Below are 23,321 nucleotides of genomic sequence, written 5' to 3'. Positions count from 1 at the left end.
GTATGCCTTAGTAGTTGTTGATTATTTTACAAAATTTCCTTTGGTTCATACTATGTCTAAGGCAACTACTTCATCCATTATCAAGTATCTTGAGAATGAGGTTTTCTTAATTTATGGTGTTCCACAGATCGTGTCTTGCGATAATGGACCACAGTTCACAGCTAAGGCTTTTCGCGACCTCATGTCTAAATATAATGTCTAAAAGATCTGGTACAATGCGAACTATCATCCACAAGTCAATCATACCGAAAGAGTTAATAAATCAATCGTGACTGCTTTAAGGTCATATTCTTTCCTGATCAAAGAGCTTGGGATACTCATATCCACTCTATATTACAGGCTATCAGGACTTCTTCTCACGAAATAACCAAATGTCCTCCATCTTATTTGATGTTTGGTCGTCATGTTCCTCTTTCTGGTGATTATTTTGGTACAATTTCAGAAAATACCAATAACTTTCCCACTATATCAGATAAATTACACCGTTTAGAAGATATCCAGCATATTCCTGATATTATGTGGATATTCGCAAACGTTTAAAAGCATCTTATGCTAGAAATAAATGCCATTATGACTTGAGAAAGCGAGAGTTATCCTTCAGAATTGGAGATTCTGTGTTGAAAAGAAACTTTGTCAAATCTGATAAAGTGAACTTTCAATCGGCCAAGTTATGTCAGAAGTACATACCTTGCACAGTTATTAAGGTCATTTCTCCTTTAATTTATGAGTTGAAGGAAACTTCCACTGGCAGGAAACTAGGAAGGTTTCATGTCAAAGACTTACTGGAGGACAAGACAGTAGGTCTACATAACTTGTCAGATAATTTGGATTCTTCATCTTCAGATGAAGATTAACTGGTCCCTTATCAATGCTGTCCCAGTTTGGTTTATCTATTTTTGTTTACCTGGCAAAACAATAAGATGTTGTGCTATTTTGCCTTCTATTTTTTTTATCTTATCTTAATGTTGTTAATGTTGTTAATTTTGTTGTTTGTTTTCTCTTAAAAGTCCAACTGCATATCATAGGAGTACAGGATGGATATATGGGAATTTCCCCATCTTGAGTTCTGAGTTGAATAGATATTTACAGGGATAATGCGGAAAACATTCCAAATATTTTCTTTAATAGTGTTGTATGGTTTTGTGGACCATGGCCAGAAAGCTTATGCATTCATATTCACTTACTGTGTCGGTGTTTTACCCTGGATGTGTGCCCTCACTTGGCTCAGAAATATATCAATACATATTAGTTGTCTCTTGAATGTCCCTTAGGTTGAAATTAGAATGTGTCATTTAGAATTGGATCGTTCTGATATTCAGCAGTAAGTAAGTCTGTTTAACTTGGTTTGTTATCTCCTATGTTGTTATCTTCTCAAGAATTTGAGTTTAACATGTCTTAGTATCTTGAGTTTGTACCTGTCTACCTACCATTCGTACGGATTGGTAGATGTGAGTTTATCTTTACCTTGAGTGTACCTTTATCTTTACCTTAATTGAGTTTATCTCGTACCTTTACCTTAATTGGTTTATCTCATACCTTTACCTTAAGTTAGTTATCTTTACCTTTACCTTGATAAGTTTATTTCTTATCTATATCTTATGAATATATATCTTATCTTTATCTTGATTATGGAGTCCTAAAAATCTGTCCTTTACTGTTCTTGTCGTGAGTAAAGAATTGGACCACGTCAATAGTACAGTTTGGGTATTACAGTTAGGATCTCTTTTATCTTTCCTTCTACCAAGTGTATAGCTGGTAGAAGTGAGTTTTGTGCATATCCTCTACCATGAGTAGATCTGGACTTGCAATTATCTTTTACCTTTTGTGCATATTCTTTACTACGAGTTGGGATTGCAGTTAACTTACTTAATTTTTTTAGCATACCCTATACCATGAGTATAGTGGGCTTGCTAGTATCTAGGCTTGCTAGTGCCTTTACCGATTGTGTGTTTTTCCTACCGCTGCTAAAGCAAGTAGATGTATTGAATTATCTTTTACCTTGAATTTTCGAATATATTGCTGATATCCAGAACCATATCATATAGATGTTTAGGTTTGTAGTAATATAGTTTCAACTAGTCCTAATAAATTAAGCCCTCATTGAACTCTTGAGTGATTAATAGAATCTGTTCGCTCTAGTGCCAACGTTGGGTAAACTTGATAGGACTTTGTTTGAGTTTGTGTTGTGAATGGTTCTTGGTCGTATCTTTTAGAGGTTGTTAACACACCTCAGTAGCGTAGTTTATTTATAGTTTTACTAATACTTGGAAATATAGAATTTAAGTATTGTTGAAGGTTAATTTACTCTATATAAGGTTGAATTGAATTATATTGAATATATTGGTATTGAGATTGATATTGCTATAAGGTTATTGAATTATATTTAGAAAGTACCTAAGTGATTGGGTTATATGTTTTTTTTACTTTTCTTAATACTTTGTCTAAATACATTAAATTATTTTAATTTTTTTTGGTAAATTACACATTATTAAATAGATCACATGCTGTCTGTCTACTGTACGTCTGTCAGCGTCATTACTTTTATCCCATCTCCTGAGTAAACAGTGTGGCTGATAAGCTCAAAATCCTTGTGGTTGACAACACAACGTTTCGGCTTCATCATATTCATCGTCTGGTTTGTCTTTAAGGCTAGATTGTCCTAGACAATAAAAAAAAAGGAAACTTCTGGTAAGTGGAAAGTTTTCCTTTTTTTTTCTGGTGTTGAGGGAGGATGTAGCAGTCACAACTGCTAACATATAATTAATTAATATAATTTATTATTAAAATCCTAAAACCCCTCAGAATCCCGTTTATGAAACGTTTATGGGCAATAGACGATACGATGCGCGAGTGTAATCAACTAAGGTGGTCGAGATTCGCTCGGCTAAAGGCAGTTTTGGCCAACAACTCACACTGAGAGGTTTATTTCTCCAAGCCTTTACCGGCAATTTTCGTCTTAAAATCGGGTAGAAAATCTGGGATTGGATTTAATATTTTCCCCGAACATCAAGGGAGAAATTGGAACAAATGATAAAGAATCTTGATTGAAAAACCGACTTCCAAATCTGTAGAAATGAATATTTAAGACCCGGCTTCCAAATCTACCGAAATAATTATTTAAAACCCAGATTTCACCCGATTAGGATAACGTTTAATATTAGTATTAGTTTAACCGAACACCTACTTCAACCCATTGGTAACCAGGAACCGATTGTCTCCAGAACCACAGCGTTCTTCTTCATTCGTTTTTTTTCGGAGCCTCAAGGATCGTCAGAATCTTAAGGGGACTTATCCAGGACCGCTGTAGTGTTGTGACAGACATTAACAACTAGTTTCTCAGGGTTAAGGTTTTTCTTGTAATTTACAACTTTGTATATGCATATACCAAGGTTAGTACTTATTACAGTTTTTGTAACATCTATAAAAGTTAGGTAAATAGTTATTAATTAATTAAACTAGATTCATTGATAGGGAAGGGGTTCATGATTTTTGTATAGCGGTTTTTAAAAGGGAAGGGAAGAAATTTATGTATCAGGGTTTTTAAAAATTATATATATATCTTTCCGAGTCTGTTGGCCATACTCATCACACTTGATCACTTTAGATATCTCCCAGCATCTATTTGTAAGCATAACACTTACACATAGATCTGGTGTTTAGCTGCTTCGACACATATTAGTCGTATATTTGTTAGGTAAGGTAGTTTCTTTTGTATAACCGTCACGGTTTTTTTTTTAGTATTTATATTCCCTACCTTACCTATCTAGGATTTAACTTTTGTAACTAACCTTAGTGTTAAGATTTCGCTTCTCCTTAGATTATAGATTTACTAATACACTTTTTCGTTTGGCCCAGTAGTGGGGATATTTAATTTTGTCGTGGCTTTTTGGTCCTCGCATACCGTAGCCCCACTACTGTAATTATATTTTCTATACATATATATATATATATATATATATATATATATATATATATATATATATATATACATCCTACTATCATTTTCGCATCGATACATTATGCTTTTCCCATCAATTTAGCATCGTCTTGCAAAGTAGCATCTGTATATCGACGCTACTTTACAAGACCTCAATAACTGTTTTCCTGTACTTGTTACAAGAATTTTAACCATCTCATTGATTAGAGTTTTGATACCGTGTTGGTATTTTAAAATATCCGCTTTCTCTTTTTATCCCTTACTGAGTTATATAAGTTTATTCCAGAAAATGTTTGAGTCTAAAATGATGGTACAGTGAAAATATTATATATATTTAGTTCAGGGTTTTACCGTTTACTCGCTGCCATTATATACATGAAAATGTATATCCCACTTTCATTATCAATCATTTTAGCATCAGAAATTTGGCATCGCTGTTGAATATAATATTGCCCACAACGAAATAATAAATTTAAGAATATATATATATTTTTTTCATCCACAAATCATTTTGGAATCATGTTTGGTTAAAAGGAACGGGTTATGATATATTGCAACTACCTATTGTATCTTCACTCCAATTCGTCCAGTCGCGACGTACAGCCCCTCAAATGATAGGATTTAACCAATAAAATACAATAAGACAGAAAAATCAAATATAGCAGCATGTCAAAACGGCCTTAATTATATATCTTCGTTTCTATAAGTCCAATCGTGACGTACAGTATCTCAAATGACAGGATTTAACCAATTGAAAACAATGAAATAAAAAAATGAAATACAGCAACATGCCCAAAGGGCCGTAGTCACGTATCTTCGGTCCTATTAGTCCAATCGTGACGTATAGTACCTCTAATGATAGGATTTAACATAAATAATACAATGGGATAGAAAAATCAGATGCAGAACAATGTCAAAAGGGCCTTCGTTGTGTATCTTTAGTTCTATTAGTCCAATCATGATGTGCAGTACCTCAAATGAAAGGATTTGACAAATAAAATACAATGAGGTATAAAAATTAAATGGAGTAGCATGTCAAAATGGCCTTAGTTATGTATCTTCGGTCCTATTAGTCCAATCGTGACGTACGATACCTCAAATGATAGCACTTAACCAATAGAATACAATGACATAGAAATCAAATACAGCATTACGTCAAAAGGGCCTTAGTTACGTATCTTCGTTTTTAGTGGCTCAATCGTGACGTACAGTACCTCAAATGATAGGATTTAACCAATCGATTACAATAACATAGAAAAATAAAATACATCAGCTTGTCAAAAGGGCCTTAGTTATGTATCTGCGGTCCTATTAGTCCAATCGTGACGTTTCGTACCTCAAATGATAGAATTTAACTAATAGAATACAATGAGATATAAAAATTAAATAGAGTAGCCTGGCAAAAGGGCCTTAGTTATGTATCTTTGATCCTATTAGTCCAATCGTGACGTAGAGTACCTCAAATGGTACAATTTAACCAATAGAATACTACGACGTAGAAATCAAATACATTAACACCAAAAGGACCTTAGGTATATATCTTTGCTCCTATATATGTTATGTCAAAAGAGCCTTAGTTGCGTATCTCCGGTCCTATAGGTCTAATCATGACATATGGAGCCTAAAATGATAGGATTTAACGGAGATAATACGATGGTGGAGAAAAATTAAACATGGCGGCATGTAATAACACCTTAAACTGGCAGCAATAAAACGAATTAACGCACAGAAGTGTGTGACATATTACGTGACAGGATTATTAGCGAATACCATACGATTACGTCATGCATATCTTTGCATACGTCCACTTTTAGTTAACTACTTAGTATGTATTCAGTACTTTGCTTTACGGTTGTTGAGGCATGGGCTCTTAAACAGAAGAATGTTAAAAATCTTGAAAGCTTTGAGATGTGGTGCTACCGCCGTATACTAAAAATAAGTTGGGTGGATAAAATTACAAATGAAGAGGTAATACGCAGAATAAATAACGATCCAAAAGTTATACTGAATATAAAAAAGAGAAAACTTGAATAGTTTGGCCACCTGATGAGAGGACAAAAGTACACATTCCTACAAAATATAATGCAAGGAAAAATCCAAGGACGCAGAAATCCAGGCCGTATAAGAATGTCCTGGATGAGAAATTTAAGAGAGTGGTTTGGCTGTACCACTAACGAATTATTCAAAACAGCAGTAAATAAAATTAGAATCGCCCTAATGATATCCAATCTCCGATAGAAGAGACACTTAAAGAAGAAGATATGATAAACTCGAAAAATCTCCAACGTTCACTGTTAGACATATGCCTCCCGTTTAGTGCACACATTTACTGCTCCTTGACGCTGTGATGAGAATGAGATAGGATTTAACAAATAGAATGACAGAAAACTAAACAAGACAGTGTGTCAAACGTGGAATGCGTAGCAGAACGTGAAATATTAGCGTAAAATATCCATTTAATTTTTTTCCTCAGTTGAATAATTCCTGCTGGTATTTGGTCTAAGCTTACTTCTTTTCCCCATTCAAGCTGTTTCATAGCTAATTCTACTTCCTCTTTATAGTGCTCTGTTCATCTGTTTTGGTAAAACATAAAACAGTTGTTTCAGATATGTTTATCGCGTTTCCTTTTTTTATCGATGAATATGCTGTCGTTTTCATCTTCTACTATTTCATATGGAGCTACACGATTAACAATTCCAAATCAAGAAAACACAAATAACACTCAGAATTATATTATACAACTAATAGTCGAAAAATGAAGAGCAAGAGATAGATAATCAGACAATTAAGATCAGCGCTACATGATGCACGCAATTCCACATTTGAACACTACATTAGTACATTGTCTAAAGAAAATCATTCACTATGGATAGCAACAAAAACACTTAAAGAGACCTGAACAATACAACCCACCAAATAAGAAAGATGACGTTAGTTGAGGAAGATCAGACCAGGAAAAAATGTCAACATTTTCAGAATACCAGATAATAATAATCAAGCAATAGAACACTGAAAACTTTTGTTTTTAACTGTACGCCCGTGAATGACTTATTATTTTTTAAATAACACTTAATATTGCACTTTTTTATTGTATTTTTTCATCTTTCAAGATAATTATTATAGGAATATATTTATTTATAACATACGGTCTTATGGTCTTATTACGGCTTTAAGATTTTACGACCTAAATGTATCTTGTACCGCACTGCTAATTGAGAATTATGTTTGTAATGCGATAAGAGGTCCAGATATACGAGACACCAGTGACTCATGCCTCACTGATAAAAATCCAACAGGAATCTGCATTTCTATAAAAAAAATAGATTAATTTGTTTTGTGTATTAATTTAGTTTAGTTTAGTCGAACAAGAGTTGCAGTAACAGATTTTTCTAAATATAGAATGTAAACCATATTTCCAATGCTTTGTGAAAGAGAACCAGTTTATAATATTCCGGACGACGTAATAACACCTTATTTTAGAATATTGGTCGTTGAATTGAAATCATTGTTCAAGAAACGAATTATTCATGTGCAGATGTTTTGCTATAAAAACATGTAAAACCAAAATCTCAATTAAAAAAGTTGCAACCAGCTACTCACGATGAAACTTAACCCCATAATTGATTTTACAAGTGATAAAATGGGTCGACAAAAGACCAGCTTTAATCCTTACAACATTTAAACATAATAGTTGTATCTTGGTTTAATCAAATGAAAAGAAAAATTATACATAAGTACTAAAACCACAAACTATTCTCGATTATAACTTGGTGAAAAAGAGTGTTGATTTTAGTGATCAAGTGGCTTCTTACCAAAGCCCAATACGCAAAATTCTGAAGTGGTACCGGAAAGTGGCAGTGGAATTAATATTTAATGCCGCATTTAATACCGTAGTAGTCAATGCTAAGTTGCTAAATAATAGAAAACGTAAAAAAAGCTACAACCTATCCTTATGTTCAGACTGGAGTTTGCGAAAGCATTTGCAATTAAAGAAATGTTGTAACCCTAGTTACACCCAAAGATACCATCTCAGGCAAAGCGATGTAGATAATACAAAGAGAAGAAAGTGTACAAGATGTTACAAACTTTTAAGAAGAAGCATGACTAGTAGAAAGTTAAAACATACTGTGAAGAATGTGATGGCAATACTGCAATATGTCTAGTGTGCTTCATTGAAGCACATTAAAAAATAATTTTTCTTATACAGGAACTATTATTGAGTAAAAACGTATTGTGCCTCAAGTGGCCTATAGTATTGGAAGTCGTAAGTTGATAGTTTCTAGTAGAACGTTTTTATTGTTAATTACCTCCGTAAAAGTGAGTTATAGTATTTATAAAAAGATGGATGTAAATAATATGCCTTCGACATCTAAAAAAGCTAGATGTGAACATAAACGTAGATTGACCACTGCTGAATTACAATCATTGTTAGAAGCATCTGTCGAGGACGATGTAGATTAAATGAATGATGGAAGTGACTCTGATTGACTCTGACGAAATATTTGCACAAAGTCGTTCAGAAAAATCGAGGATTGCGTTTTGGAAAGAGACAACACAAACAGAATTTAAGACTTTTCTCGGACTTATGTTCCATATGGGGACAATTAAGATGAACCGTCTGAATGAGTACTGGAAAAGTATGGGTAACTTCTATAATAGTGTTGACTTGACTAGATAATTGCTCATAGCCCATATTAAGAAATAAGCGAATAGACAATCCTCACTTGTCAAAGAAACTGAAAAAACGTGAAGTGGTCTAAAAACTAAAAAGTCCCCTATTCAAACTGTTTTTAATAAAAAATTTAATAATATGTTTAAGTTTTTTTAATATACCCTAAAACTGAAAGCGCAAAGAATCGATTGCAAGTTACAAAATACTTGTAGAGTCATACTGTTTGGACAAGTACGGTTGTTTAAATAATCGGTTTCTGTCATAAACAAATTGAATAAATTGTAAAATATTTTTTGATCTGCTTGATATTTAGCACACTTTAATAACTGATCAATTGCCATAATTTCAAGTAGCTATATTACCTGTCGTTAGGCAAAAAACAAAGTTATTAACATTTATAAATTACTACAAACATAATATCTTAAAGTTTACGGTTTTTTGAAATTATATCAATTATTTATGTATTTAAATTTGGTATTTCTCTACATAAAAAACTTTTTATGGTCTACAACTTTTATTTGAATTATTTTTCTTTAGAATGTATACAAAACGTTTTATAAGCAAAAAATTTTTTTTTGCCTTTTAAGATTGTTTAAAAAAACAAAGCAAAATCAAGTGTACGTCTTTACGAATTTTTCGTCAGCTACCCCTCATACTATTTAGAATTTAAATTTCTGTATAAGATTTTTTTAAACTATTTAGCGAGGTATCCGATATTATTTTTTTATGTGATTAAGCCACAATTATTGGTCGTTATTGAGATGAAAATTACATTTTTAATTAACTAATATTTAACGTTTTGATTTCCACTATTATTTTACAATAACTTTGTTTATTGTACAAATTATGTAAACATGTGTATACACATTTTGTACAAAAAAACGTTTTTTGAGAACGATTTCAGGAATGGAAATCAAAATTTCAAACATTAACAGGATCACAACCAATAATTAAGGCCTTATTCCCATAAAACCATAATATTTATCTCAAACTATTCATCGATAGCTTCGACTAAACAGGTTGTAAATTGAAATTTATGTAAAATATTCCCCTACACGATTCTCTGGGCAAAAATATCTAGGTTGAATAAATATAACATCTAAACGAAGAAAAAACCCGTTGAGACTGCAACTTGTGAGCAGGTAGTTTCAATGTCGTTCTTTGAACTTGAACCCAAAGCGATCGATATTTAGGTATCTAAAATATTATTTTAAGGATTAATACCGGCAACATCTATTGGCTCTAAAATGATGCCAAATACAGTGATTTTACCGCTCGATGTTAAAACGTAGGTATGACGTAAAAAATTAAATATATAAAAAAAATCGGAATATTGAAAAACCGACAACAGTGCCAAGCCTACAAAGGTGCACTAAACGAACATACACAATTTATAAATAGAAAATGATAGCAATTCTTGGTGATGCTAAATTACTGCAACGTGAAAAGGTTTTAAAAGGATAGCGGGATGTATATATACATATATATATATATATATATATATATATATATATATATATATATATATATATATATATATATATATATATATATATATAGGTGAGTTTTGTTAGTTGTTAATATTATAAATATATTTGTTACAAGTAGTTTTGCTTTTATTTCAGTTCCTGCTTACAGTTATAATATAGCAGAACAAGGTCAATAGTGTCTTTTCGGTTTTTAAACATTATTACAGGGTATTAAATCAATACTACTTTATTCCTTGTTGTTCACAACTTCATTTATTTTTTTTTGTTAATTTCCTTCAGAAATTAGCTGGCGCCCATTTTAGTATTTTCCTAGGCATCTCCGTATATTCTCTTATCTTACCCCTTTTATAGTTCCAGATTTTCCGGTGCATTATTATATTGTATTCTTTTGGTTAAAAGATCTCTTTTCCCCTTATCTCAAAGCCAAATTCTAGTGTAGTGAGGCTAGCCCGAATTCGTGCTTGAGGTTTTGTGTCTCTGTGTTCTTTTAAGCTAAGCCATTCTTTTTATTATAACTTCTTTGCTAGTTCTTCTCTCATTGATCACCTCCTTCTCCATATACCACCCCTAAATTTTATTAAGGTTTCAATTAGACTTCTGGATTTAAAAGTGTTATGTGGGTTATATTTACATCAGTTAGCTACCTGAATATTCCATTTATTTCTTATGTGACAGCGTTATCTACGATACCTAAAACGCTGCAACCTTTCAAAATTATATGGGTTTATTATTACCTTATGAACTACTGTACGTCCTCTCTCTTGTATGTTAAAGAAAATTTATTTAGTTTTCTCATTACTTACTATCAGATCGTTTTTTACTGTTAATAGCATTATTTTATAGCATTCTAATATTTTATCTATGGATTAAATCCGGATAGTAAATAGATATTTTTCACTTTCTCGGAGAAATAATATTCTAACATACAAAATCCTATTAAATTGCCAAAACCTTTCTTGCATATTATATTTACTTATGAGGGATAGCAGCAATATCAGTACCATAATAAGGCGTATAGTCCTGGACTGGCTAATCGTTGGATAATTGAAAGCATGAGTGTAGCAGTTTTAATGTTTTCGGGACTGCTACCTGATATCGGGGAGCAGAGATATCAGTACCAAGTTAGTGCATATAGGAATTGTTGCTTAAACTTTATTATTATTAAAAAGCAATACATTTCCTAGTAAAATCGTCATGACTTTACAGTAAGACAAATTTTCGAACGTTGGTTTCCCTAGATCGACATTCAGCAAAATCCTTTTAATAATGATACGGGAGTAAAAATATAAATATCTGGGAGCTTACATCAACAAAGAATTAGATTCAGACTAAGAAATCAGGGTACGAATAGAAATGGCAGTTGCAGCGTTCTTAAAATTCAAGCAATTGTTCTGTGACAAAAATCTGAATACTGCGCTGAGACTGAGGTTTGTTAAATGTTACATCTGGTCTCAACTATTGTACGGAGTAGAAATTTAGACGGTAAAAGCGCAAATAGTTAAGTAGCTTCAAGCCTTTGAATTTTGGATATACCGGAGAATGTTGAGAATTCCATGGACTGCCGGGGTCACCAATGAGAAAGTGGTAGAAAGTAGGGAATAGGTAGAAAGAGGAAGTCATGGCTGCGAAATATTCGTGACTGGACAAACATGACTGTAGACGAATTATTCCACGTTGCAAAATACAGAGATACTTTTAGAAATGTGGTCGCCAACCTCCGTTAATGGGGACAGCATAGAAAGCAGAAGAATGATACGCTAAACAAAAATAAAATTTAATGAACAGCTTACTAAAATAGAAATAACGTCTATTTAAAATGCAATCCATTAATGGCTCAAGGTACAAAGCAGTCCTAGCATCTGCTAATGATATTGGTCTTATAAGAAACTCTCTCCCGTCCGCAAACGACATCTTCAACAAAGTGAAGAGAGCACGAAAAATGTTTCACTTAAAATCAACAAAATAAAAACCAAATACAAGCGAATCAACAGAAGAAAGCAATTCAATACCTACATCTAGATAAAATATTAAAGTCAACAACTATAATTTCGAAAGTATGGAACACTTTAAACATCTTAGATTAATAATCACGGTTAATAATAATGTCACTAAAGAAATACAAAGCATAATTCACTTCAGACCTATTTTAATACATGAATGCGAATCATGGACAATGACTCAAACAAATAAGGAAGAACTTCGAATATTTGAAAGAAAAATAATAAGAAAACTTTTTTAACCTCATTATTATATTGCTACAAATCCGTATAGAATAAGAACACATACTAAATAAAGAAAGCTCTTATAAATATATTGTTTAGGAAAATAAATCGCTTAAGGTAGATCGGACACATGCATAGACGCCAAGATGTCAAACTTGGTTAAAAAACGTAAACTAATTTTTGAAACCAAATTCAGTATTTTGCTTTAATCTGTGCCTTCTAAGAATTGCAAGGAAAAACAGACGTTGATAAAGATGTTATTACAGACATGGGGAATATAAAAATTGCATTCCACAACATATCTCCTCAACTAAGCTAAACCTTAACGAATTGGTTTCTAGTACTCGTACACAGTATATCGGAATAAAAGGAAAAAGACAGTTTAGCAAGAAGAAGAGTGCAAGCATTTACATTTTAAGGGTGAAAGGATGTGCACCCCATGCGGAGCATACTATTTCTGGTCCTTAGTTTGCCTTTTAGTTTTAAACAAGATTCTGTGATTGACAACGTGCGATATAAACTATCTACAAGGTATTTATAGAAAATTCAGAGTTCAAGGATTTCATCACACTATTGGATGTTCAGTTTTGTGAAAGCGCCTATGTTGGGAAAATTGAAGGAGCGCTCCTAAGATTTTCGGGGTTTGGCTTAAAATTAAATCGTAGTTTATTCTAATTATATTTATGGCATCTATTAGATTTTTTTCCACTGCAGCAACAAAAGTTTTTGGTTGTACAATGTATCGCCTACATGAAAATCCTAGTATCTACTGGTATCTGTTGATCATTTGTGTAAATATAATACAGTGTAGGTGCCATTACGCTACCCTAAGCGAGACCGTTTGTCTGAGTTCTCCATATTACTATTGAATGATACGAAAAATCTTCTGTTCTGTAGATATTCGCGGATAAAAAGATGTTTACAGTTTGTCATACAGTTTTTGGAGAAATGTCCTCTAATTTAATGTGTCGTAGGCGGCATTTAGATTGACAAATACCACCCCTGATACCTGATATCTTTCGTACCCGTTGGTGATTTTTGCAACAACGGGTACGGTATTACGTACGTTATAAGTATTACGAATAAAAATAAATAAGCAAGAAGAATATAAATGAACCATATTTAAAAAGCGACAAAGTATTTTTTAAAACAATAAGACCGAACATATTATATGTAATAATTGTAATAGATATGTTGGCTAGAATCAAATTACCATAATGTCACCGAAATATTTTATCTGACTAATGACTCACTACTGATTGCTACGTTACGTCATACGATACATTTATAGTTAAAAGCGAAATTAGGTGTTATGCCTCCTTATTATTTTAGTATCTGTTACAAGTGTATCCATGTATAATATATGTGTATCTAAAGTATTATAGTAAGATATTGAATTCCCTACATTTAAAAATCGAAATATTGAAATTAGACAGTAAAAAATTATAATTTTAAGATTGATTTATAAATTATTATAATTTAAATTTTACTACTTTATGAAACAAATACTGTACATCATAAAACGTAGCAATCAAAACATCGGAACGTACATTTATATAATAAATTTTTCAGTGTCAATGCATTAAAAACAATACTAATAAATAAAAATGGACACTTGCCTTTTCCAAGCTTATAACAGACACTAATTTAAGTTTAAAAATAATTAAAGCAAGTAATAAAAATTATCACCATAAAATATTTAACTACATTAACCAAGTATTTGTGAAATTTCGGGATTACTAAATTGATTGATATTTAAATAAATTTTAAGTTCCAAAACGTACCTGCTGTAAAATTTAAAAATCTATGACTAATCAAATTATTGGCAACATCGGAGGAGTTTAGTTGTGTACGGGACAAAATATATAAGGATCCCAAAAGTGTTTTAACCTATTACGGTATATATTATATATGTATGTATATATATATATATATATATATATATATATATATATATATATATATATATATATATATATATATATATTGTTATGATGTGTTGTTTGTTTGAATGATGAGCAATGAGTATTTTTAATAATATAGGGTTTTTATCGCGGTTCTCAAAGAATTAGTTTGTAAGTACTTTTTTAAATTATCTTTATTATAACTATTATGAAACACACATATATATCTAACCTAGCCAATGTAAATTTAAAATAAACTATCTTTAAATTGATGTTCTTATAAAACTAATTAAATTCTATAGACAATGTTAAATTTAAACAAACTATCTTCAAAATTGAAATTGTTATGACACTAACTAAATTATATTAACAAAATTTTGTACCTTTCTTTCACTGAATGCCTAAATGAACTGTTTTCCACTATATAGATTCTAATCACCACTGAATGTCTTCGTACTTCAATTATCCTTGTTTTTTGTGAAATTACTTTTTCCAATTATCAGCTTCTACCAATTTAAGATATAGTTTTCTTCACCAGCATTTATACACCACCAGCAAACACCATTTATATTTATTCTTCTTTTCAATATACCAATATCCAATTATTATAAGTTGATTTATACTAATCTCCAATCATAATATAATTTTAATTCCTTCCAATGTCCATCCAATATTCTTCTAATATACTTTTATAATCTTCAATAATTATTTGTGTATAATTATAAATGTGCATTAAATATATGCATAATTTTTAATCTTCATTTAACTCACTATATTAAACAATTGGACTATCTCCAACTAACTTTCATATTTCTTATTAAACTGCTTGACTGACTTACTAAAACTGTGAACAATTGACTTCACTAACTAATCTACTAACTTTCATAATAAACTGCTTGACTTCTGACTAAAAACTGCCATCTTGAATCCAAATCACGGGTATTTATATCCTTTTGGATATTCCAGAACCATCTGGTAAGAGATCATGTTCCAATTTGTTCTATTTCTTCGATATCGATGTTCTCGAAAAAAAATATCTGTTCTATCCACCGACATAATCATTATTCCAGAATGTTCGACCGTAAACAATCGTCACACTCTGCACTCTGGAGAATTCGTTAATGTTCCATTGATAATTTTGTTGACATTTAGGCTTTTCAGATCAGAATAAACATTCAAATTAGTAACTAACACTCTAATTTAATAAAATACACATTTCAAACAATGTATTATTATAACCCCACTTTATATTCGTAAATATTCTTAAACGTCACTTCAGAGTATAAATATCTGTCTATCACTCACTGTATAGTTGGTTGCCTAGTCACATGGCTCACTTACATATATCTACCACATTATAATTACTAAAATACAACTTTTTACAATTATTATATGCTAATTTCTTAAAATGCCCTCACATAAATATATTTTTATAAAATTCTCTATTATATAACTTATAAATTATTTTCTATAAACCCCAATCGTATCAATACCCCAAAATAATATTTAAAATAAATAATTTACTTATTATTTTTTTAAATATTAATTTTCTCATACCTTATTAAATTTAATATATTAATAATTCTTTTTTTTTTTTTTTTTTTATTATTTAAAATGTGTTAAATACATCCCTGTTCGCTGTCTATGTCAAAGCAGAGAACAACGGAGCACAGTTCGGCTATTCTATGGTCAAACTGTCATGTCAAATGGGGCAATGGATGCGATATCAGAGAATAAAATATAACCTTAATTAAAAATATAATCGATATGGTGTTCTGTTTGTTTATAGACAAAATCTAGGAATTATTTCCATTCAAAATAACTTCATCAATATAAATTGGTAAGTTTTTTTTTTACTTTATTATATTAGAAAGACATTTTTATAGCAATTATAGTATCAATTTTGTGTCTAACCCCAAATTATGATTTTTAGGGTACAAATTAATTTCCATATATACAAAATTCAACAAGTATGATGTCAAATTGATTCAAAATAATGAAATCTACCATCTATTTAACAAATCAAGTCTATTGAATAAAATGGATATATCAGTAAGTTATTAGTGTTAAGTTTATAACCTAAATATATCACTACTTTTTGAAAAAATGTACATTTTTCTTGATTTATTTTTAGTCCAACTTTGTCTAATCTTTATGTCTTTATTATAATTTTTAGGTGTTTCTCATGATCTTCAGCCGTTTTAGAAACAATTAATATATCACCAATGTAGTGAATTACAAAATGTTCATATTGATCCAAAATATCATGAAGACATCTACATAGAGCACTGCAAGATGATTAAGTCCACATGGTACTACTTTGAATTGATATACTACTCCATCTATCTGAAATCCTGTATACTGTCTACTTTTTCTTTCTAGTGGTATTAACCAAAAACTATGCTGTAAATCGATTTTAGTGAAAAATGACATTCCTGTAATTCTTCCTAGTATTCCATCTATACTCATTGGTGCTTCAAATTGCTTTTCAGTAATCTTGTTAATATTCCTTGCATCCAAACATAACCTGATTTCACCTGATCTTTTTCGTACTACTACTATGGGGTTAATAAAACGTGTGTCTGCCTTCTCAATGATCCCATCTTCTAACATATTATTAATTGTTTTGTTTACTTCTCCTCTGTATTTATATGGTATTGGGTATGATTTTGTTTTAAAATCTTTTTCTTCTTTAACTTTTATACTATGGATATAATTTTGTGCAATTCTATTTTCTTTATTGACAAGTCCCTTGTGTTGCTGCAATATGGAAATGACTATTGATTTATATTCTTCAGGGCAATTTAAAACTTTTATCATATCTTATTTACAAATAAAATTATTCTTCATTATGTACTCATTATTCCTTGCTTCCAATTTTACGGACTCCGCCTCGTAGGCATCCATCTGCTTAAAATTTCCATTCCTTAAATATTCACTACAATAATTATTCTTTACATTCTTTTGGGACATTTCCCTATCATCAAAATACATTTCTTCTTCATAAACATCATTATTTTCTTTTAATAATATCCTATCAACTCTTATTCCTTCTTCCACCTCATCTTTCTGCATAAATTTAATTATTTGCCCTTCCAAAGTTACCATTTTCTCTTCAAAATCTATCTTTACTTTCTTCTTTTCCAATTCATCATTTCCCATTAATATATCAACACATAAATCCTTGACAATAAATCCTTGCATATTAATTTCTTTATTAAGAATATTAATTTTAAAATTGGCTAGTTTATCAATTTCACCCAACTTCTTATTATTTGCACCAACAATTTTAATTTTTGGAATCTTTATTATATCTGATAGTTTTAATGTATTAAAAATAAAATTCTCCGAGACTAAAGTACTTTCTGAACCAGTATCTATCATAATTTTAATCATTTTATTTTTGGCCAAAGCATTTATATAAATTAAATTAATAGATTCAATAATTTTCTCTTCATCTAAAGAAATAAATTCAAAAGGTTTTTCATAATAGCAATGGCCTAACTTGTAATTCAGAAAGTTTACTGCACAAAATTTTGATTATTAGAATTGTCAGATTGTATCTGACCAATTGGATCTGATGTCCTATGTCTTTCCCTACTATGACTTCTACTCACATTTTCCTGCCTTGTACTACTTCGTTCCCTGTCTTCGCAGCTTCTATTCCTTCGAACACAATTTACCTGTCTGTTATAGTTAGGTCGCTCTGTATTTTTTCTATTGTTAAAATCTTGTCTATTATTATTAGCACTGTTATTAAAATGTTGTCTATTATAATTAGTATTATTATTAAAATTTTGTCTATTATAACTAGTATTATTATTAAAGTTCTGTCTATTTGGATTACTGTTATTATTATTACAATTTTGTAAACTATCACCATACCTAGTATTATTGTTATATGATTGTCTATATTGTTGATTATCATTTTTATTATATTGAAAGTTATTATTGTTTTTTCTGTTGTTATTATTACTTGTCATATTGCCTCTTTGTATTCTTTGAATAAAATTAATAAAACTATCTATTGTTTGAATATTTTGTACAGTTACGGTTTGCACAACATCAGCATCAAAATGTCTAGATACATTTAAGACTGTTTCATCCTCTCTAAGTGGTGGTTCTAAATATTTTGCAACTGTTATCAATTTCAATGCATAATCTACCATATTTGATTTTAAATTTTGATTATACTTTCCAAAATATAGAATTTCTCTAAACTTGGCTTGCTCTAATTCACCCCAATAATAATTTAAAAATTTATTTTCAAATGTTTGAAAATTATCTAAATCATTCTCAATACTAGCAAACCAAGTTGCTGCATTGTCATTTAATGTCACTCTAATATAATATTTAATATCATTAATATTATTCACAAATCTTAATTTATGTTTTAAACTATTTATGTATACTCTAGGATGCAAATTTTTTATATTACCAGAGAATTTAATCCCAGTCTCATTTGTTAAATTTAAGTAAGGTCTCCCTAAGTCTCTCATTTTTGAAATATCATCTATTCTCTGTTCCACATTTCTTATTTGATTACAATTTATTTGGATATTTTGTTGTATATCGTCTAATTTTTCTTCTGTGTTTCTCCTGTCTTCGTTAATTTTTACTTCTAAGTTACATTTCTGTAACTCTATTTTCTGTTCTATATCTATCTTATTATCTTGAATAATCCTCTTTACTTCTGTCCTCTCATTGTCTATCCTTTTCTTGTAGTCATTCCGTATACTTTTTATTTCATTTGCTACTTTTTTCTCTGCAGCTTCAAGTTTTTTATCCATTTGTTTTACAATTTTATTATTATTATCTTCTATTTTCTTTTCTAATTTTCTATAATTCTCTTCCAATTTCTGTTCCATTTTTTTCATGTCTTCTTTGACTTCTTTTGAATTCTCTTCCAATTTTTTCGTATTTTCTTCCATTTTCTGTTCCATTTTTTTCATGTCTTCTTTGATTTCTTTTGAATTCTCTTCCATTGTCTTGTTCATCTGCATCATTAATGACATCAAAGCTGCCATATTGACATTTTCCTCTCTTTCTGGATTCATTTCTGCAGTATCTTGTGGAACTTGAACTAAACTCTCCTCTTGTATAGGTTGTGTTTCTACTTCCACATCTTCTTCATTCTTTTTGCTTCTTGTACCTTTCTTTCCTTGAGACATTTTGAGACTTTACTTGTTCAAATATAATTAAAAAAAAAATCTATAATTTTTTCTTTCTACTGATAATTAATTTACTTATATGAGAGCACTTATCTTCCCAAACTTATTCTTTTAAATAGAGAGCCACCGCGTTGGGTGCCAAATTGTTATGATGTGTTGTTTGTTTGAATGATGAGCAATGAGTATTTTTAATAATATAGGGTTTTTATCGCGGTTCTCAAAGAATTAGTTTATAAGTACTTTTTTAAATTATCTTTATTATAACTATTATGAAACACACATATATATCTAACCTAGCCAATGTAAATTTAAAATAAACTATCTTTAAATTGAGTTTTCCACTATATAGATTCTAATCACCACTGAATGTCTTCGTACTTCAGTTATCCTTGTTTTTTGTGAAATTACTTTTTCCAATTATCAGCTTCTACCAATTTAAGATATAGTTTTCTTCACCAGCATTTATACACCACCAGCAAACACCATTTATATTTATTCTTCTTTTCAATATACCAATATCCAATTATTATAAGTTGATTTATACTAATCTCCAATCATAATATAATTTTAATTCCTTCCAATGTCCATCCAATATTCTTCTAATATACTTTTATAATCTTCAATAATTATTTGTGTATAATTATAAATGTGCATTAAATATATGCATAATTTTTAATCTTCATTTAACTCACTATATTAAACAATTGGACTATCTCCAACTAACTTTCATATTTCTTATTAAACTGCTTGACTGACTTACTAAAACTGTGAACAATTGACTTCACTAACTAATCTACTAACTTTCATAATAAACTGCTTGACTTCTGACTAAAAACTGCCATCTTGAATCCAAATCACGGGTATTTATATCCTTTTGGATATTCCAGAACCATCTGGTAAGAGATCATGTTCCAATTTGTTCTATTTCTTCGATATCGATGTTCTCGAAAAAAAATATCTGTTCTATCCACCGACATAATCATTATTCCAGAATGTTCGACCGTAAACAATCGTCACACTCTGCACTCTGGAGAATTCGTTAATGTTCCATTGATAATTTTGTTGACATTTAGGCTTTTCAGATCAGAATAAACATTCAAATTAGTAACTAACACTCTAATTTAATAAAATACACATTTCAAACAATATATTATTATAACCCCACTTTATATTCGTAAATATTCTTAAACGTCACTTCAGAGTATAAATATCTGTCTATCACTCACTGTATAGTTGGTTGCCTAGTCACATGGCTCACTTACATATATCTACCACATTATAATTACTAAAATACAACTTTTTACAATTATTATATGCTAATTTCTTAAAATGCCCTCACATAAATATATTTTTATAAAATTGTCTAGTATATAACTTATAAATTATTTTCTATAAACCCCAATCGTATCAATATATATATATATATATATATATATATATATATATATATATATATATATATATATGTATATAATATATATATATTTATATATATATATATATATATATATATATATATATATATATATATATATTTATATATAAAAAGAAGAGGAAGAAGAAGATAAGATAAAATTCAAAATAGACTCACCCCTTGCGTTAATAATTGTGCTGCTCCATATAGCGTGGTATGAGTTGGCATCACATTCTATAATGAGCTGTTATTTTTTCCTAGACAATATATATATTTATGTTCTTCTTCAGCCTTAAGTAATCCAACTTTAGACATAGGCCTCTCCCAAATCAATCCAGTGTCTTCTATTTTGCGCCACTTGCTTTCAGTTGTGTCCTCCAATCATCTTGAATCATCTGAATGTCATCAACTCATCTCATTTGTGGTCTTTCTCTGCTTCTCTTTCCTAACCATGGTATCCATTGTTGTAGTTCGTAGTTTCATATTTTATCCTTAAGTCGGGAATTGTATCCTGCGAAGCTTCATTTTAATTTGGCAGCATGTTCTCCTGCATCTTTTAGTTTGGTTTCTAATCCATTTGTTTGTTTTTTTGTCTATAAGTCTCACCCCGAGCATTAACCTTTGCTTCTCTCTTTGTGCTTTTACTATTTTATCCATATTAGACTTAGTGAGTGTCCACGTCTGTGAACCATATGTGAGTGTAGGGAGGATACACTGATCGTAAATTCTAGTTTTTAAATATTGTTCTATTTTTGTGCTTTTCAAGATCCAACTCAGTTTTCCAAATCCTGCCCATGCTAACCTTATTCTTCTAGTAATTTCGGCAGTTTGATTTTCTTTGTGAACTTTCATTATCTGTCCCAGGTAGATGTATTTGCTTACTGTTTCTAAATTTATGTCTTTCAACGTTATTTCTCTAATCTTGTGTATTTGTCATTATTTTTGTTTTTTCCAAGATCATCTTGAGAACTACTTTTTTCGAAGCTTGAAATAGTTGCGCCATCATAGTCTGTAGTTCTTCAAAACTTATTAGCGAATATTACAATGTCATGAGCATATCTTAAATGACTCAGTTTTCTTCCATTAACATTTATTTCTTTATCTGCCCAGTTAATGTATTTGAACACGTCTTCCAGTCCAAGTGTAAATAGCTTTGGTGAGATAACTTCTCCCTGGCGAACTCCTCTGTTGATTGGTATAGCTTTGGTTTTCGCATCTATTTATATTTTCATTGTAGCTTTCTTGTAAATATTATGTGTAAGCATTCTGTATCGGAAGTCTATCCTGCAGTTGTTCATAGCTCTCTCTATTGCCCAAAGTTCTATGGAGTCCAATGCCTTTTCATAATCAACGAAGCCAATGTATAAGTTCAAGTGATATTCATTGGCTTTCTCTATTAGAGTTCTAACTGTAAGAAGATGATCCGCTGTACTGTAACCCTTACAGAATCTTGCTTGCTCTACCGGTTGATAGCTGTCGAGCTTCGACGTTAATCTGTTAGTTATTTCTCTCATAAACAGTTTGTATATTTGGGACAGCAGGGAGATTGGCCTATAGTTCTTTAGATCTCCCCTGTCTCCCTTTTTGAAAAGAAGTATTGTCAAACTTTCATTCCAATCATCTGGGAATTTTCCTCTTTGAAGACATTCGTTGAAAAAATTTAACTTGATATTATTTATTTTTCGCTTGAAATCTTCCTTTGCTGTGTTATCTGGGTTCTTGTTTGAGGAATATAAATCACGGTAAAATGTTTGAGTAACTTTTAGAATTGCGTTCTTTTCTGTTATTTCTTTTCCATCTTTATCCTTCAATGAGATTATTATAGGCTTTCCTAAGTTTGATCTTAAACATTTCAGGCCTAGGTTCTTTTCTATTATTTTTTCTACCTTATTTTCATTATAGATCCTTAAATCTTCCTTTCCTCCCTTCTTTATTTGTTTATTAAATTCTTTGAAATGAGATAAATAAATATTTATGTTCACCAAGCTTATATTGCTTGGTGAACCTAGAACTTTATCACCTGGAAAGCAGGCTCAAGTATAATCGGTGCGGAGTTATACACGACCTTGGTTTTATAGCTTTCGGTTAATATAAAACCTTTTCATATTTATTTGATAAACTAGCAATCTTCCTGCCTATCCTCTAGGACTGCTGCAAGAGGCCCACATCAATGCCTTCTTGTTCAACTTCTCCAACCACTGTTGTCATGCGGCTTTTGCGTGTTTAATATTGGCCTGCAGAAGCCTTATTTCTCTTTTTACTAGTTTCGAAGAGTTATGCAGTTCAAGTTTCGTGGACTTTCCTTTTTCTTCTGTGGGCTGGTACGAATGGGCTGGTAACACCTGTACACATTGAACCTCTACATGTATAGAACCTTCACAGTACATGGGTCTTTGTTTTAACAAAAATTAAAAGCTAAAAAACAACAATATAAAATAAAAAAGAATCACCTAATATAAAAAATTTTAAAATCAAAATTGAAAGAATCAAGCAAACAAGTATAACCTTAAT

This window comes from Diabrotica undecimpunctata, chromosome 5 (genome assembly GCF_040954645.1).
Source record: "Diabrotica undecimpunctata isolate CICGRU chromosome 5, icDiaUnde3, whole genome shotgun sequence".
Taxonomy (NCBI): domain Eukaryota; kingdom Metazoa; phylum Arthropoda; class Insecta; order Coleoptera; family Chrysomelidae; genus Diabrotica; species Diabrotica undecimpunctata.
This window is presented reverse-complemented; position numbering follows the sequence as displayed.